The sequence below is a fragment of the Silene latifolia genome, chromosome 7 (genome assembly GCF_048544455.1).
Source record: "Silene latifolia isolate original U9 population chromosome 7, ASM4854445v1, whole genome shotgun sequence".
Lineage (NCBI taxonomy): Eukaryota > Viridiplantae > Streptophyta > Magnoliopsida > Caryophyllales > Caryophyllaceae > Silene > Silene latifolia.
This window is the reverse complement of record NC_133532.1, coordinates 64,496,998-64,514,255: the sequence shown is the minus strand read 5'-3', so window position 1 is coordinate 64,514,255 and position 17,258 is coordinate 64,496,998. Positions and strand designations below refer to the sequence as shown.

Below are 17,258 nucleotides of genomic sequence, written 5' to 3'. Positions count from 1 at the left end.
CTATTAGTAACCCTTTTATCCTTTGGTTTGTATATTATTTGAAGGGACATATGTCTCCCTTTTCTATTTTGGGTTTGTATCTTTTTACTTTCTATTTAGCTATGGCAAAGTAGTTCATCAGCTTTTGCAGGGTTTTGGCACCCGCTTCTGGGAATGTTGGACTTCTTGAGTTGGATTGGTTGTGAATGGTTTAGTTAGAATTTTTTTTGAAATTGCAGGTTTTTGGATAGTTGAACCATTTACAAACATATCGTACCAGTTTTTCCGTAAAATGTACGCATTTAAGTAATTAGATAACGCTAAATTTTAAGGGTGTCACAGTTGGTATCAGAGCCTATTGCTCCCGATGCACGTTTGTGCACCCCACTTAGAATCACTTGACCTCTAAATAATAAACTTGAGAGAAGGGTAGGATGGGTAGAATTAGGATTTTATGTGGTAGTCTGTTTGTGATTGCTAATTGTTAGGTACTAATTGATTTTCTCTTTTGTAAGATGGCTCTCCAATAGATGTAGATAATGCAATCTAACCTTAGTCTTCCAATCTCGTTGTTTACTTGTCTTTCAAATTCCTCTTCTCTCGCCGTGGTAACTACCTTTCAATTCTTTCTCCCGATTCATTTTAGGTTCGTTTTCTTCTTATAATAAAGTCCATGTGGACACCTTCCTTTTATTCCGCAGGATAGTTCCCTTGTTCAAGAGAACCCGGTTTTGAGAGAATGTAACATTGGAGGGCGTGAGTGAGTTGAGAAATTGATTGTTTAAGGTTTGAGTTGTATAGGAGAATATAACTTGGGATCCTTTGGTTAGTCTTATTGGTTGTGCTTGATATGGGAGTCTAGTGAGTTGTGAAACACTTTGGGATTTATGTCTTTTGAGAGCTTGTTTGTCATAAGTGATTGAGCGTGGGTACTACCTTAGCACATAAGTTGAAATGAACCTAGCTACTTCATTGGAGAGTCTCGATGTTTCTTGTGGAGAATTAAAGGAATGATAGTTAGCCCAATCTTGGTAGGCCTTGAAAGGAATACAATAGGACATGGACGTTGTTTAATGGATTGGTATCGTACTTAGGAATTAGTTAGTTTGTTAAACCTTTTGAGTTGACCAAATCTAGTATAGAGTAGCCCTTGTTGACCTTTCGAAATTTGAGAACACGTGGTTGACTTTATTTGTCATATCTGGATTTGGGAATTTTGGTGGAATGTTGTTTGATGTAGTTCGTGAGTTCAAGAGTGTGATTCTAATTTATGGTATCGAAGACTAGAAGTGTTAAGTGGTGAGATGATGGAGTAGACAAGTTATGGTACTTGGGAATGACATAGTAAGTGAAGTTCAATGACGAGAATTGAAAAGGAGATACTTTGTGACATGGGTAGTAACAAATAAATTTGTGTGGTGAATTGATTTTGGCTCTTAGAACCAATTGAGTTGAGGAATACCTGCCCTCGTGGAGTCCTTGTTAGTCCTATGATTTGGTGGACTTTTGAGGTTTTGTTGAGCACCTTAGTGAGGTAACCTTACCATATCGATCATAAGCTTTGATGAGTGTTTGGTAAGCAGTAACCCTTTCATTATCTTTTCTGTTCTCCTTTCCTTCTCTTTAACGATCTTTGAACCTTGTTTTTATGCCAAAGTTTACGTATCTTCTTCTTGCCCGAGATATCTTCTTAACTCGAATACCTCTTATTTATGTCAACCGTTACCTTTACTTTAACCGACTCCTTAGTTTCCTAACTTGTCAGATTCATGCACCCTTCGGAAATGTTTTACCGTTTCTCAATTATTTTATCACTCCTTATCTCCTTAGTATAGTTGGTACCTTTTTGACCATGTTTACGGAGTTAGTGAGACGTGACTTGAGGATATAGGATTGATTAAGTAGTCGGGTTTGTGATTGGCTTCCATAATCACTTTGGATATGAGGGTTTGATAATGTATATGTTATCGTATGGGAAATGTTAAATGTGGGGTTATTTGTTGGTTTTAGTGGGTGATATTGATTACTACTTGAAGTATGTTATGTGAGTGAGAGTAAGCTACATTATTGGGAGGTTTTAGCACTTGTTTTGGTAACTAGAAAGGGTAGTGGTATGGATGACACCAATTGTTAGGCTAAGGAACATAATTTCAATTTATGGTTTTAGAAATTCTGAGGTGATAAAGTGTTGTTACAATTATGACCTTGTACCTTGAGAATTTGATGGTAAGTAAGTTTAGGATGTCAAATTTGAAAGAATACACCTTGGGGATGTTGATGACCAGAATGGATTGGTGATGTGATGTGGTATTAGTTGGCTCTTGAGAGTTCTTGAGTTGAGAGAGACTTAGTATTGAGAAGAATTTGTTAATCCTATAGTTTTATAGACCTTGAGGTCGCATTGAGTGCTTGAGATGATGAGACGATGTTGGAGCTGGGTGTAGTTCTACTTTTGAGAATCCTTAATAAGTAAAAGGATAGAGAAACTTGAGATCCTATTGATTTTTCATAATTTGAGGTTGGTATGTTACTACCTTGTTTTGAAATGAGAACCTTGTGGAATATTTGAGGAACCTTCTCTTGGAGTTTAGAGCATGGTATTGGGACTCTTGATTGAAGGTTTACTTTTGAGGAACCCATAGTTGACACTAGTGGGATACAAATACAGCTTTGTTGGAAGTCTTGACCTTAAGCTTGTGAAAGTTGTTTCGGGATGTTTGAGAATTTGGAGCGATGAGATCACACTTATAGTGAAATATCTTGTTCCAGGGAATATGTTAGGAAGAAGTAACATAAGCGATTGAGGAGACTCTTGGGAGTGATGTTGTTATTTGAGATATGAGTGTCTGGCGTTTCCTTGGTGTTTAATCTCCCTTCTTCCTTGATCATGAGCGTTACCGCTCATATCTCTCTTCCTTACATCATCATACTCCTCTCGTAAGTTTGATGTTGGTAACCTATGAAACTCTATCTTTGACATCCTTGTAATTATGACTTCAATTCTTACCCCATAAAATTCATCATAGCTCTTTTTGATTAGTTAAGGTTGAATCATCTTAATATACTTTGTTTTATATGCTATCTAAGTTATTTTCCGTGTTGTACAACTTCTAAATTTTCAAGCCACCAGTTTTGATTCATTCATAAAAGTTTATGTTACTTCTGCAAACCTAACCTATTTTTAAAGATTTGAAAATGAAATTTTGATTTATTTCCATAAGGTATTCCTTTTCTTACTCTTTTTCCGAGTTACTAAGCCTTGTATAATCATAATTAGTAAAGATAGTATTCTTACTAAAGAATTTTAAACTAAAAGTTTGAAAATGCTTGTATGATTTTCAATGGTTTTAACATTAGTGAATGTTGAATCTCGTTGTTGGTGACGTCCCAATAATGGGTTTTCTCATTTATTGGTGTAGAAATATTTTTATATCTTGATATGAATATGGATGTTCTTGTCTGATCAACAAGAGTATCACCGTTTCATTGAAAAGATACCTATATTTTCTTATAACTATAATTTATCCTTCTAAGTTTCGAGGACGAAACTTTTTAAAAGGAGGGGTGATTGTAACGCCCCGTAATTTTGGACCGTTAATATATTTCGGAAATAATTTATTAATCAAATAAAAGTTGATATTTAAGTATTTAAAGTAAAAATAATTCAAAGAAATATAATTTTATTATATTTTGAAGAAAAGTATTTATTTTGATGATTTCGAGATGTTTAAAAATAGTTTAAACCGTGTAAAACTTTTTATTTCGAAATAAGGGCGTATCGGGGGGAAATGACAATTCGTTTGAACGTTGGGTAAACGAATTTGGAAATAGGTCGTATGAATACTCAATTTTATTGTAATCTCGTGTTTAAGAACTTTGGTCTTGACGGAATTTGCGTTTGACTTACGGTTTTAATTATTATCGAAATGAGTCAAAACCGACTCGAAAAATCCCGACGCAAACCCGCTCTTTCCTCCTTTCTTTTCCTTTCCCGCGGACCTCCCTTCCCCTTTACTCTTTTTTCTGATTTTTTTTGTTCTTAACTTCATCTTCAACCTCTAAAAACTTTCCAAACACCATTTCAACAAAATTCAAGCTGTTTTGGCCATAATTTCTTCGTTTCTTATCGGATTTTTGCATAATTTACCTTTCCGGAATTCCCTCGCCGAGATCTACAACTTAGTATGTTCTAATTTCAGTTTTCTTGAAGTTGTTTTAAGACAATTTTTGGGTATAATTTCGGTTTTGGTGACTTTTGTTGTGTTTTTGTTGTTTTTAATAGGTGAAGATTATGAGGATGATGTGGGGGACTCCTATGTAGTAGAGGATGATGGGTAGCTACTGTTTTTAGGGTTTTCTCAAGGGTTATTTTGCCTTTTTCTAGCTTAAGGTAACATATTTCGAGTTACTCGACGAAAGATCGTCACATGTTTTTGATTTTTGTATGTTTGGTGATTTTTACTTGAGTAGTAATTTTCACATGATAAATTTGTTGTATGCATGTTTAATTTGTGCCTTTTGTTAGTTTAAATTATTAAAGTTGAATTGGGGACGATTAATTAATTTTCAAACGGTCTCTTACTAAACAAAAATGGAAAAATAAGGTGGTGTAGGGGACGGCAAAGGTAGGCGTGGCAGTCCCGTGGCGGCCCACGGCTAGCCCACGGCTGCCCGGGTTAGTCCGTGCTTGTTTTGCGGTTTTCGTACAATATTGGTCATTTTAGGTTGAGTAATGTTATAACTAATATAAGTAACAAAGAGGTAGTATTTTGAATTGATTCATACTAGTAATAAAAAGTATGTTAATGATAAAACTATGCTTATGTTAATAGTTATCACATGTTAGGATAGTTTACAAAATGAATTTGTAAATAATAGGCTAAAAATGAATTTTATAGCGATAATTGTAATGTTTTGTTGATTGTGCCGAAAACTGAGCCTTAGTCCCTTTGACTGGTGCGATGTCAGTTAATTGAGTGATTGGTCAGCCGCAATTTGACCCGTACCTGTCGCAGGGCTGGGGTTGTGGGTAAAAATTCGGTTGAATGATTTAGATAATCGGCCTTTTTCTTGTTTTAGGCCATTTATCAAACTTTAGTTCACATGTATAGCTTATTGAATTTAATAGTGTCTTGTATTGTAGAAATGGCCCTAAATTCCCTTAAGCCTTTAATATGGTTACTATTGTTAGAATTAGAAATTAGTATTGAGGATTCTGTTGGATTGTATGCTGTATATAGACATTTATATGGCCTTTCACATGATAGAATATTAGATTTTATGTTTGTAAGTAGGACTTATTGCCCTCTTATGGTTAAGTGGGTGTCTTAATTGACTTGTGTGGTGAGTCTTGTGTGGTGTGGGCTAAAGTGTTCAAGCTGGGACTAGCTGGGACTAGGTCCTAGGTGAGTACTTCGGCCTTCATCATAGATAGGTCTTTATAGTCTTTGACGAGTATATGTTCACTGCTTGATAGCCTTTGTGTTCCTGACTAGTGGATTTATATCCAAGTTGGGGCATGACCTCAGGTACTTATTTTGATAGTATGGGGTCAGCTTAAGTACTAGCCAACCCTTCGGTGGTGTCCTTAGGGTACTCACTTCACTTTGTTTTAAAAAAAAGTTGTGGGTCTTGGGTGCGGTGGTGTGTATCCGCATGTCTAGGTCTCAAGCGTGATTTTAGGCTAGGGTTGTGTTGTCTCTTGGCCATGTTTTCTTAATAGTAACCGCTGAGCCAAGATACCGGTTCGATTACCTTCCCTACCTCGTGGTATAGACTCGAGTTACAAAGTGACTATTGACCGTGCTAAGAACTTATGCATGTCTTTGATATATTGCCCTTTCTTGTATGGTGATTTTATGAACTGTAATAGGTGAGATGTAAGCCGGTTACAGTTGATAAAGTTTGGATTACTATTTGTTATATGATTCACATGATAATTTAGTTTGGTCAGTTTAGGGGTCATTTGCTAGAATACATGATAAGTAAATGGTTTATCAAATTGTTTACATGTTACATTACATGTTACATTAATTTTGACGATTCGTGGCTGGGAGGACTCGAAGTTACTCCCCACTGAATTGTGGCTTTCGTGTTTGTATAAAATGCGATTGACAGATTGTTGATGCTTTGTTGGGGGTCACAGACGAGCTAGTGAGCAAGGAACCTTGGACCTAGTTTTGGCTATTCTATTAGTAACCCTTTTATCCTTTGGTTTGTATATTATTTGAAGGGACATATGTCTCCCTTTTCTATTTTGGGTTTGTATCTTTTTACTTTCTATTTAGCTATGGCAAAGTAGTTCATCAGCTTTTGCAGGGTTTTGGCACCCGCTTCTGGGAATGTTGGACTTCTTGAGTTGGATTGGTTGTGAATGGTTTAGTTAGAAATTTTTTTGAAATTGCAGGTTTTTGGATAGTTGAACCATTTACAAACATATCCTACCAGTTTTTCCGTAGAATTTACGCATTTAAGTAATTAGATAACGCTAAATTTTAAGGGTGTCACAAAAATACAATTCAATTCATACTAAGCAAGCAATGATTCGTACTAGGCAAGCAATGATTCAACGTCCACATTCATAATTGATTCATACACTACTACAGATACAAGCTATAACAACGGTCAAAAACCGTTGTTATATAAAAAAGCGGTCGTTGTTAAAGCGTCCGTTGTAGAAGGTTTTAACAACGGTTGGCTTACTTAAGGAAACCGTTGTTAAAACTATTAACCACGGTTTTATGTATAAAAACCCGTTGTGGAAAGTGTGACACAATTTTGGGGGGAAAGTTATAACAACGGGTTTTAATATACAAAACCGTTGTTATAACTAAAGACAACGGGTTGTTATAAAATAACCGTTGTTGTTTGTTCTTAAAAAATAAAAAAAAATTAAATTAAATATTACTAGATGCATGCATAATTACGGCTGTTAGAATTCGATGCATGCATTATTACTGACATCACTGTACATATGAACGGATAATATGGAATGAGAAGGGTTAGTAATAGGATTTGAAGCAGCATTATTGAGAGATATGATGATGATTATGGCACAACTTCCTAACATATTTATTAATTAAAAAGCAATTAACTCAACCCACACATTGCTTAGTATAAATACATTGCATATCTCAACTAACATTTCCATTATCTCATATATTCATCTCCAAACTCTAACTGTTAATACAAACTCTACTTAATCTTTCAAATCAAACTCAAAAAACTCTAACAAAATGAATGATTTCATCCTAAAGACTCTTACCATGATCGAGAACAACAACAACTTCATCCGCCGGTTCCTCCATATTGAGGAAAGTTTCAGGAGCTACCTTCCTAAGCTCGATCCGCACCGAAGCACGCCAAAGAAAATGGCTTGACGGAGCAGCGATTAGCAGCTTGCGGCTATATGACGATATAGCAATCACTGAACGGAACCTCCAAATAGCCAAGGAGGAGAGGATGGATACGATAGAGCACAATAAGATCCTCCATGAAAATATAAGAATTGCATTTTTACATATGTAATTTTTTTTTTTAATTTATGTATTTATAAATATATATATATATATATATATATATATATATATATATTAATTATGTTTATCTTACTTCTTCATCTTGCTTCTTCATTGTTTTAGTAACTAATTATGCGAACAATACTTAAACAAATAACATAATGGTCGATAAAAACACATATATGCAAAAGAAATAAATAGAAAAAGAAAATAATGACGATGAAACTAACAAAGTGATTTGCGAGATTTACCTGATAAATACAGAACGTAATAGACGATGAAATCACAGTGACGGCGAGAAGATAAAGCGACGATGAGAAAGAGAGAAATAGAGAAAGAGAGAAAGAGAGTGTGTATGTGTTTTGTGTTTGTTTGTCTGCTGTGTTTGTGTTTGTGTATTAAGGGTTGTGTTTTGTGGCTACAGCAGACTTCTGTTTGTTTGGTTTATAGTATGGAAGGTATTGACAACGGTTATTAAACAACAACCGTTGTGAAATATGTTTTAACAACGGTTGTAAAAAACACCCGTTGTCAAATATGTTTTAACAACGGGTTTCAAAAGTAACCGTTGTGATTACTTTTCACTAACTTTGCGCCAATTTTGCGCCAAATTATTAACAACGGTTCCGCATGTGTGACCCGTTGTTAAAACTAATAACAACGGGTTTTATAACCATACCCGTTGTAATTGATTTTAGTAAAATTCGCGCCATACATTCTACAACGTCTATTGTGATTTTCGTGAATAATCGTTGTTAAAGGGGCGTTGTAGTTGCCTAAATTTGTAGTAGTGATACTAGGCAATAACTCATACTATGCAATGTCTGATTCAAATGAAATTACATTGTGTAGTTAATTAGTTAATTTACGGATGATTCGTCGCTAGCCATTGATTTAGATGATTCATTGTTTGACATTGATTCCGATTAACAAAGTCTTGATTTTTTTATTTTTTATTTTTTTTAAAAAAATTGTTGTTTGGGAGGATTTTGAAGAAATATAGGAGGGAGAGAGTGAGTAAGAGTAGTGATGGTCTTTTTTTAAAAAAACATCGATGATTCGTTACAAAACGTCGAGAACGTTTCGCAACCCGGTTTTAAAACCGGAAACATTTTTTTAAAAAATACGGAATATATAAAAATGAAAAAAGAAAAAAAACCCTAAAACAAGATTATTCACAGTTAAATTACTCAAGTTCGAACTCTATTTCTGTACTATAAAGTGCACGTGTTGAGCACTTTAGGTTATGTTTACCGTACTCTGTGTCTTCTGAATTATCCGCCGCCTCAAATCTCTGCATATTCACTTGTTCTTTAGATTTTGTTCTTAGTAAGATTCATTAATCTTCTTATAATTATTTTGTTATTTTTTTTTTGCTTATTACCTCAAATTTAATTCATGCAATACCTTGATGTTCTTCATGATTCAATAATAGTTTAATAACATTAGCAGTCAATTGTTTTTGAATAATTGAGTCATTGAAGCACTGGGTTAATGTGGTGGTTGTTGTTTTTGAATAATTGGGTTTTGTTTAATTTTAGTGGGTTATGCTTGGAAAGAAAATTGTTGCGAATATAAGGGTAAGACTGTTTACATTCGACCAATTTATCTCACAATTTGTGGGAGCTCTTAGAGCATTAGGGTAATTTTGTGATGGTTGTTATATAATTTTAGAGAAAATTATCAACCATTAGCTTAATTGTAATGAGATTTGCTCTCAAATATGTCCTTGTATACTTCTCTTTTTATTCCTTGAGCAGTTGAGAGGAAGTGGTGAATGATTGGCATTTGGCAGTAACGGAGCAACGTGACAGCCGCTAGCCGGGAGGGGGGATGTTGTCCCCTGGGCTATAGAAAATTTGAATTTTTTGTTCAGATTTGAAATCTTTTTTCCAATTTACTGTATTGCAGTAAAATTCACGGGACTATCTATGTTTTTACGTTGATGATGTTTTGTAAACCCAGATTCGCGATCGCATTGGGCCTTGAGGAACAAAAAAAGACTCGTAAGAAATTTTTTTTATTAATCAATAGGTATATTATCATAATATATCGCCAAACATATGTTATGTTTATGACCACAATTTACTAAATTTTATCACAAATTACTAATATTTTGCTATGAATATTGTTACGTTTATTAGTCTTTTGCCATGATTTTTGTTATTATTGTTGTTTGTCAGTCGCCAATTTGGCGACTGAATTTCAGTCGCCAAATCCCCTTTCAGTCGCCAAAGCCACTGTATGTTTTGGTGGTTTTTTTCGTTTTCATTGCTAGCCAAATATTTACAACCTGCATACAAACCGATGTTCCACAACGCCATACATCCCAAACTTCAACACACACAACACCATACATTTCAAATTTCAACCCAACACCACACATTTTCCCAAACTTCATTTCATATATTGAAAATGAAAGTTTTACAAGCTAAGATATTCTAAAGTTCAAGTCTAAAGTTCAAGTCTAAAGTTCAAGTTTTACAAGCTTACATGCTAAAATCATCTTACTTGGAAGCCAACACCGGCTTCACTCCTCCCTTGTGGACCATGCGGATAAAAAGGATCGTAGTCGGGTCTAGGTCCGGGGTTACAACCTTGCCACCAAGTCTCAAACATTGCCATTTTTTCCTTCATTTGGCGGAATTCTTCATCACGTTTTCTTTCACGTTCATCACGCTCTCTTACTTGAGCTTGAAGTTGACTAATAATTCCCGGTTGAAATCTTTTCTAGAAGCAATGCTATCACATTTTTCACCTTCTACATCTATGATCATGTCAATTAGTTGCTCAAAGAAATTCTTTTCTATGTGCATTACATCCAAATTATGTCTTATCAACATTGTCTTCCAATAAGGAAGGTCCCAAATAATGCTTCTTTTAAACCAACCGTTTTTTTGCAGTTTCAATTCTTTAAATTCTTCTTCGGTACCATCAACAGGGGATGGTAAATCACATACCGTCTTCCATATCTCATCCCCAGGCACTCGTTTCGGAGGGGCATCAAGCACCTCTTTACCTTTTGTGAAAGCTTTCTTGTTCCTCCTATGTGGATTTCCCTCTCGTAAGAAGCATCTATGACAATCAAACCAGCTTATTTTCTTGCTATTGGGAAGCCAAAATGCTTTACTTTCCTCCATGTAACAAGGACATGCTTTTTGTCCTTGTGTAGACTACCCAAATAGCATACCATAGGCGGGAAAATCATTTATTGTCCACAAAAGGGAAGCTTTAAGTTGAAAATTTTATTTTTTAGACACATCATAAGTTTCCACCCCAACTTCCCACAAATATTTCAACTCCTCCACTAATGGTTGTAAATAAACATCCAAATTACGTTTCGGGCTTTTTGGTCCGGGAACAATAAGTGACAAGAAGATAAATGGTCTTTTCATACATAACCAAGGTGGTAAGTTGTATGGTGTGATCATAATGGGTCAACAAGAATACTTCCTCCCAAAATTACCGAAAGGATCAAATTCATCCGTACACAAGCCAAGTCGTACATTGCGGGGTTCCTTGGCAAATTCAGGATACATCTGATCAAATCGTTTCCATTCTTTCCCATCACTAGGATGACTCATCTTCCCCGGAGCACGTGGGTTTTCTTTGTGCCATCTCATTTGTTCGGCAATGTTTTTTGTGGCATAGATTCTTTGAAATCTTGGTGCGAGAGGAAAGTAAAACAATTGGTTACATGCTATTGCTTTCTTACTCTTTTTTGCCCTCTTACTACCATTGCCTTTTTTCAACACCAAAACTGTATCTCCTTCACTTGTCTCATATCTATCCGCCCCACAATCTTTACATTTGTCAAGCAAAGCGTCATCTTTCCAAAATAGCATACATCTTTCAGGACATGCATCAATCTTTTCATGCGGTAACTGAAGACCTTTAACTACTTTTTTGGTAGTGGAGAAACTTCGGGTCATGGTATTATCATCGGGGAAAGATTACTCAAGGAACGAGGCAATGCCATCAACAGCAAGAAATGGCATATTAAACTCACATTTCAAGGTAACTAGCCTAGAAGCGGCTTGTAACAATGTCATTCTACTTCCTTCATACAAGGGTTTTTCTGAGGCTTTTAACATTACAATAAAGGCTTTTGCTTGTGGGTGTGGCGACTGTTCTTCAAAAATGGTTGTATGGTCATCACTATTAAAAATAGTGGAATCCATAGCATCAACAACCATCTCTCTATATGGGTTCTCATCATTTTGTATTTGTTGGGTGTGAGCTTGTGCATGAATCGGAGAATATGCTTCTCCATGTGAAATCCAATTGTAATAATTTGGCTTAAACCCGTTTATAATGAGATGTTCTTCTACTACAATGTCAAGCTGGTATTTCAGGTTTTTGCATTTGGCACAAGGACACCTAAGTTTTTTGTCTACCAAGTCATATTCATCTTGTTGTTTAGCAAATTCAATAAACTCGCTAACACCCTTTATAAATCTAGCGGTAGGGCGTCTTTTCTTATTGGAATGGTCTAATCTTCCTTCATACATCTATGAACGTTTCAATCTCTTCATTTTAATCTAAAGAAGACCCCATAATAATTTAAACATTTTTAAAAAAATAACAATAATATTACATACAAAATTTAAACATTATACTCCACATTATACAATAAACATATGAAAACAATATATAAATATTGTCAATAAGTAATCCATCTTCGAATGGAGTCCATATCACTCTAACCTAAACCCGTCAATGTACGTTTCAAGTCACTAGCAAACACACTTGTAATTTATTAATGAGGAAAAAATTTGGCAGCAATTCCCTTCAGTTCTCCAAATACACATCAATGTAGAATATCTAATTACTCCACATATACATGTATTCGGAGAATATTAAAGGGATCGCCACCAAACTCATTCCTCATTAATAAATCACAAGTACGTGTTTACTACCTAAATAACTTGAAACGTACAAAGACAGTCCCAAAATGGGAACTATTCAAGAATTACTCATAATGAGTAATTCTTGAACGGGTACTAAGTCAACATCAAATCAAACTAACAGTCCGTAGCATAATTTGAACTAAAATTACTAAATTTAAAAGGTAACTGGTAAGAAGAGATTACCTAATCAAGTAAAAGCAAAAATAAAAAGAAAACTAGAAGCAACAGCTACCGCGGACGGTGGTACTCAGCAGCACCACGGTGACAACCTTGAAAGGAGAAAAGAAAAACAAAAAAAACAGGGTTATTCAACATCAATTCATCAATAACATGAATTATCAAACTAAATTTATCAAAATGAAGTCCTAAAGAAGGTTTCACTTAGCTAATAGCTAATTTCTCTTAATCCAAAAGACAGTTGCACTTAGCTAATTCCATTAATGCAAAAGACGGTTTCACTTAGCTTAATATTAATAATAAGAGCAAGTCCAATGGTGAAACTTAGGGACTTGCTTGCAATTTCTTAAAATTGCAAGCTAGTTGCTAGACCATTGGAGAAGGCCATGAAGATTAGCTTGGCTTAAGCTTGTTGCTTCATTAAGCTACTTGCTTATATGACCCCACAACTATCAATCAACCAATAGAAAATTTGTTCCAATAATTTTTTTTATGTTTATGGAAAACTAATTTGACATGTGGGTCCCATCAAGCTAATATTAAAGCTAACTAAACCATTGAAATTGTTTACTAGCTTAGAATGATTGTAACTTATGAATTTGCCAAGCTAGTTGATTGTTGTTTACCATTGTACTTGCTATAATAAGACGGTTTCACTTAACTTAGTAATAATAATAATAATAATATTAATTAAGACGGTTCCACTTAGCTTAATACTAATGATAATGAGACGGTTTCACTTAGCTACCCAACACCAAACACCACCCACGACCCACCCAAGGCCACCCCACGACCCACCACGGCCCACCTTCACCACGACCCAACCACGGCCGACCAACCCGCCACCCACAACCCTAAACCTAAACACAAACCTCCTTAATCATTCCCTTTTAATTCAAACACAAATTAAACTAAATCTAACTACAAATTAATCTAATATACTAACTACAAATAAATCTAACAAACTAAACACAAATTAATCAAACTAACTACAAATTAAACTAATTAAACTGAAACTAAACAAAAAAAACTAACCTAATTAAAAGAGTGGAAATGGCGGTGGAAATGGTGGTGGAAATGGCGGTGGAAGTGTGGTTGTGTCGTGTTGTTCGTCGCCGCTGTCGTCGCTCTTCCTTTTTTTTTATTTTTGTTTCGTAAAGAGTAAAGTAGGAGAGAGGAGGGGTCTGTTTCTATTAAAAAATTTGGCGACTGAAATTCATTTTGGCGACTACCACTAAATCCGTCGCCAAATCTGAAAAATCAGTCGCCACTTTTGATTCCCTTTTTAAAAAAGTCAGTCGCCAGACTAACGACTGATTTCGGTCGCTAATCTGAAAATCAGTCGCCAATTTGGCGACTACCGCTATCAGTCGCCAAATTTCGGTCGCCTGTTTTGGTTTTTCTTGTAGTGAAGGAAGACTTAACAATTTGTAAACTAAAATGAGAAAACTAATGAGAGAGATTATAATGCTTAAGGCTATTGTATAATAAAATGAGACGTAAGAATTGGATGCCCTAAGCCTTGGAATGCCTCTCCTATTTATAGGAGAGGAAGAAGAAACGTAAACAATCAAGACGCATGCGGCCCCGATCGGGGTTGGGCGGCCCCGATCGGGGTTTGGCTTAATTTATTGTTTAATGCTTGAAGGAATCCAATGTTTGCGATAAATGATCCTTAATGCACCCGGTTAATGCTTCATAAATCCTCCTAAGAGCATCCAAATGAGCATCCTAAGCTTTGATATTTTCCACATAATTTTTGGACTTCTTATTGGGCTCTTTGTAGGATCATTTTGCATTTCTCACACACACTTGCTTGGGCTTAGAAATACCTTTCATTGTCATGCTTGGTCCATCTTGTTTCCACTTAGCTTAGTGAACTTGGTGTATGCTAATGTGATAGGAAAAAGCCTCTAAATGCTTAGATTCCTACAAAAGGTAACAAATACAAACAATATACATAGAACACAAGATTAGCTCACAATATACTAATTAAAGTACGATAAATAATAGAAACCGGGCTAAAATGAGGGATAGAATTATATATAAAATGACCATATCAAACTCCCCCAAGCTAAACCCTTACTTGTCCTCATGCAAGAAACCAAATCCCAACAATTGCAATATCCCAATTAAGCTAAGCATAATGATTTAGAAACCCGAAACAACATGGACAAGGGATAAATCAAAACATGGATGAGATTTACACGACGGCGTAGCATAGAGAACTTTGAATGAACCTTTAAGCTCTTGCATGATCTTTTTGACTTATGGACTTTCACGGGACACTCAAACTTTTTATATGTGAATAGGACAATTTTGTGAATGAACACTCAACTATCCTCAACTTATAACAATGTGCCCGCAATCTAATATGGTAAACACGTCAAAATTAGCAAGCAAAGACAATCAAATGTAAGCATGATAAAGAAGCCAAATGGGTAGGAAGAAGGCAAATAAACATGGGTAGGAAAGGGGAACAAAAGGGTTATGGTAATGTGGAACTAAGTCAAGCTAGCAACTACCAAAATGCAAGGATGTTCAATCCCAATTCTAACCCAATTTTCTATTTCAAATCAAATCATAAGAAAATTCTCCAAAATAATATGAATAATGCTTGAGAATTTCTCACATCTTTTCTTCTTCTCTTTTTCTTCTTTTCAATTCATACTTTTTTTTTCACGCTTTTTCTCATTCATTCATTTTCTTTTTTTCTCATTCTCATTTTTTCAACCTTTTTCGTTTCATTTTTTTCTTCGTTTTCTCATTCATTTTTCATGAGCATTAAAACCAAGCTCACATGATATTCAAACTTTAAAACAAATCCCAACTGAGCACCTAAACAAGACCAAACAAGCTACTAGCTCAACAAGGTAGGCAAGTTATGATGTAGCTAGGGAAAATTGTTTGTGAAGGGGTCAAGAAGGCAATTATATTCATGTGAATGGCTCCAAAATGTTATAACAAATGAATGCATGCTTACCAAGAGATGACATGAGAACCATACTTGTGCAGTTGTGCGTTTTGATGAAACACACATTATAAGGAGACACCTACACTCACCTAAGAGAGACCGGATATGAATACATCGGTCAAAAAGAGGTTCTACCTTACCATTTTGTAGCTTGCCACAAGTCAAGATCAAGCATATTCGGTTCATTCTTCATCTCCCACCTACTATGTCAAGACATCCCCATGTAGCTAATATCCCATCATTAAAGAATAAATAATTAGCAACAAGGCATTATTAGGATAAGCAAAGAGGAAAGTAGGTTACAAGCAAGCACAAAGCAAAAATTTCTCTCAAAAAATTTCAAAATTTCTACACTATATGCAAATGCAATCTCCCCCTAAGCTAAACATCACATTGTCCTCAATGTGCTAACAATTCAAATTACCCAATCAAATCATAAAAATGGCTCAAAACACAAAACAAGAAGGACTAGAGGTTATGTTTAATGGGTTGCAAGATCTAAACTAAAATGCAAAGCAATGAAAAACTTGCTCGTCTTGCTAGCCTCCCCCAAGCTAGCATGAACTCGGGGGATGGAGATGTTTCCTTGTGATCTTTAGTGAAGGAATGCGAAGAAACGAGAGAGAAAGGAGGAAATGAGTACCGTCGGGTATGCTTGAATGATAGAAAGAAATCTATCCTTTTTTTTTAACCGATTAAAGCATAGGCCGGGAAGTCACAGAACCACGACCCCGATCGGGGCTGGCAACCCCGATCGGGGTTGACTACTCCTTCTAGTTTTGACTCTTTTCCGCGTATGATTCAATTTCCTTCACTTTTTTCGAAAACCACGTCCCCGAACGGGGTTCTTGCATGGGGAAGCGTGCCAAATTTACTTCTAATTCTTCTCCCTTCATTTTTACCTAAAAATCACAAAAAGAAACATCGCCAAGTCGAGCATTTTATTTCTAAACTACGAAAAACAATAAATTGCAGAAAATTAAAAACAAAAACAAATAAAAGCAATAAAAAGCTTGGGTTGCCTCCCAAGAAGCGCTGGTTTAACGTCCCGCACGACGTAAGAAGCTAATTGATTCAAGTTTTGTTCTTGAGCTTGCCACCAACCAAGCTCCATGTCATAGTTCCTTTAGCATTCCGTAACCATTTGAAAATTTTCAAATAAAATTTCTCTTTCTTCTTTTTGGCACTCTTAGCAATAGTGCCATTAGCATCGTCACCTACAAAACAAACAACACCCATATCGTCCTCCAACGGATCCATTAGTAAGGATTCAAGCGTAGTAGAGGCATAAGAAGAGTTCACAGTGCTAAATAAACAACAAGACTCGTGTAACATTGGGCTTATAATGGTATTGTTTTTGCTAAAGGAAACCCGGTCATCACTCACTTCCAACGTCAACCTCCCGTTTTTCACATCAATTAGCGCACCCGCGGTGCGTAAAAATGGCCTACCCAATATAATTGGGGTTTGTGAGTCCTCGGCCATATCAAGTATAAGGAAGTCAACGGGTCTGAAAAACTTGCCAACTTTGACGGGTACATCTTCTAAGACACCTAAGGGTCGCTTTAAAGAACGGTCCGCCATTTGCAATGTGATACTTGTGCATTTTAAGGCACCCATGTTAAGTTTTTCATAAAGGGAATAGGGCATGACACTCACACTAGCACCTAGGTCGCAAAGGTCCTTATCAATGGTATATGT

At 35.7% G+C, this 17,258-nt stretch overlaps 1 long non-coding RNA gene across 1 annotated transcript; it reads left to right on the top strand.

The window, feature by feature from the left end:
* Positions 1-4,012: 4,012 nt before the first annotated feature.
* Positions 4,013-6,461, top strand: LOC141591124 (uncharacterized). Its single transcript, XR_012520673.1, has 3 exons — positions 4,013-4,161; positions 4,262-4,369; positions 6,097-6,461. It is a non-coding gene; the product is annotated as an uncharacterized LOC141591124 (long non-coding RNA).
* Positions 6,462-17,258: the final 10,797 nt, after the last annotated feature.